The sequence below is a fragment of the Schistocerca piceifrons genome, unplaced genomic scaffold (assembly GCF_021461385.2).
Source record: "Schistocerca piceifrons isolate TAMUIC-IGC-003096 unplaced genomic scaffold, iqSchPice1.1 HiC_scaffold_1208, whole genome shotgun sequence".
Lineage (NCBI taxonomy): Eukaryota > Metazoa > Arthropoda > Insecta > Orthoptera > Acrididae > Schistocerca > Schistocerca piceifrons.
Genome location: NW_025727024.1, coordinates 2953 through 5000, shown reverse-complemented (window position 1 = coordinate 5000; position 2048 = coordinate 2953). Strand labels below are relative to the sequence as shown.

General features: G+C 54.5%; 1 non-coding gene across 1 annotated transcript in view; it reads right to left on the bottom strand.

The window, feature by feature from the left end:
- Window positions 1–1562, bottom strand: part of LOC124729410 — a 1909-nt gene extending 347 nt beyond the window's left edge. Inside the window, exon 1 of the ribosomal RNA XR_007007662.1 lies at window positions 1–1562. This exon is cut by the window's left edge and continues 347 nt beyond it. This is a non-coding gene — a ribosomal RNA (small subunit ribosomal RNA).
- Between the last annotated feature and the right edge of the window lie 486 nt (window positions 1563–2048).

The following is a 2048-nucleotide window of genomic DNA, read 5'->3' as shown; positions in this document are numbered from 1 at the left end:
CCCAGAACATCTAAGGGCATCACAGACCTGTTATTGCTCAATCTCGTGCGGCTAGAAGCCGCCTGTCCCTCTAAGAAGAAAAGTAATCGCTGACAGCACGAAGGATGTCACGCGACTAGTTAGCAGGCTAGAGTCTCGTTCGTTATCGGAATTAACCAGACAAATCGCTCCACCAACTAAGAACGGCCATGCACCACCACCCACCGAATCAAGAAAGAGCTATCAATCTGTCAATCCTTCCGGTGTCCGGGCCTGGTGAGGTTTCCCGTGTTGAGTCAAATTAAGCCGCAGGCTCCACTCCTGGTGGTGCCCTTCCGTCAATTCCTTTAAGTTTCAGCTTTGCAACCATACTTCCCCCGGAACCCAAAAGCTTTGGTTTCCCGGAGGCTGCCCGCCGAGTCATCGGAGGAACTGCGGCGGATCGCTGGCTGGCATCGTTTATGGTTAGAACTAGGGCGGTATCTGATCGCCTTCGAACCTCTAACTTTCGTTCTTGATTAATGAAAACATACTTGGCAAATGCTTTCGCTTCTGTTCGTCTTGCGACGATCCAAGAATTTCACCTCTAACGTCGCAATACGAATGCCCCCGCCTGTCCCTATTAATCATTACCTCGGGTTCCGAAAACCAACAAAATAGAACCGAGGTCCTATTCCATTATTCCATGCACACAGTATTCAGGCGGGCTTGCCTGCTTTAAGCACTCTAATTTGTTCAAAGTAAACGTGCCGGCCCACCGAGACACTCAATAAAGAGCACCCTGGTAGGATTTCAACGGGGTCCGCCTCGGGACGCACGAGCACGCACGAGGCGGTCGCACGCCTTCAGCTCGCCCCACCGGCAGGACGTCCCACGATACATGCCAGTTAAACACCGACGGGCGGTGAACCAACAGCGTGGGACACAAATCCAACTACGAGCTTTTTAACCGCAACAACTTTAATATACGCTATTGGAGCTGGAATTACCGCGGCTGCTGGCACCAGACTTGCCCTCCAATAGATACTCGTTAAAGGATTTAAAGTGTACTCATTCCGATTACGGGGCCTCGGATGAGTCCCGTATCGTTATTTTTCGTCACTACCTCCCCGTGCCGGGAGTGGGTAATTTGCGCGCCTGCTGCCTTCCTTGGATGTGGTAGCCGTTTCTCAGGCTCCCTCTCCGGAATCGAACCCTGATTCCCCGTTACCCGTTACAACCATGGTAGGCGCAGAACCTACCATCGACAGTTGATAAGGCAGACATTTGAAAGATGCGTCGCCGGTACGAGGACCGTGCGATCAGCCCAAAGTTATTCAGAGTCACCAAGGCAAACGGACCGGACGAGCCGACCGATTGGTTTTGATCTAATAAAAGCGTCCCTTCCATCTCTGGTCGGGACTCTGTTTGCATGTATTAGCTCTAGAATTACCACAGTTATCCAAGTAACGTGGGTACGATCTAAGGAACCATAACTGATTTAATGAGCCATTCGCGGTTTCACCTTAATGCGGCTTGTACTGAGACATGCATGGCTTAATCTTTGAGACAAGCATATGACTACTGGCAGGATCAACCAGGGAGCTGCGTCAACTAGAGCTGAGCAGCCGGCCGCCCGGGAGTGTGTCCCGGGGGCCCGCGCGAACACGCAAGCGTCCGCTCAATCATTCTGCAAACAGGAGGAGGCTGAGCTCCCCTGCACAATACACCTCGAAACCCTCTCAGGTCCCGGCGGCGCGCAGCGCCGTCCCAAGTACTTGGTCGGGTTCGAGAGAGGCGCAATCGCCCGGAGTTAGGCGAGTAGACGCTTTCGGTGCGACCACCCGTGCTCCCAACTGAGCTTGCCGCTGCCGACAGAGGCCCGGGAGCGTGCTGTCGTGGCATTGCCGGCGGGAGACAACACGCGCCACCTACGGTGACCGGCAGCTCCAACGCCAGCGCCACAGAAGGACAAAAGCCCCACTTGGGTGCCGAAGCGAACTCTCCCAGCACAGCGCACGCGCCAACACATCCGCACAGCTGCGATACAAACCACCAGCGAGAACCGCTGGGGCGACCGAGCAGCAGAC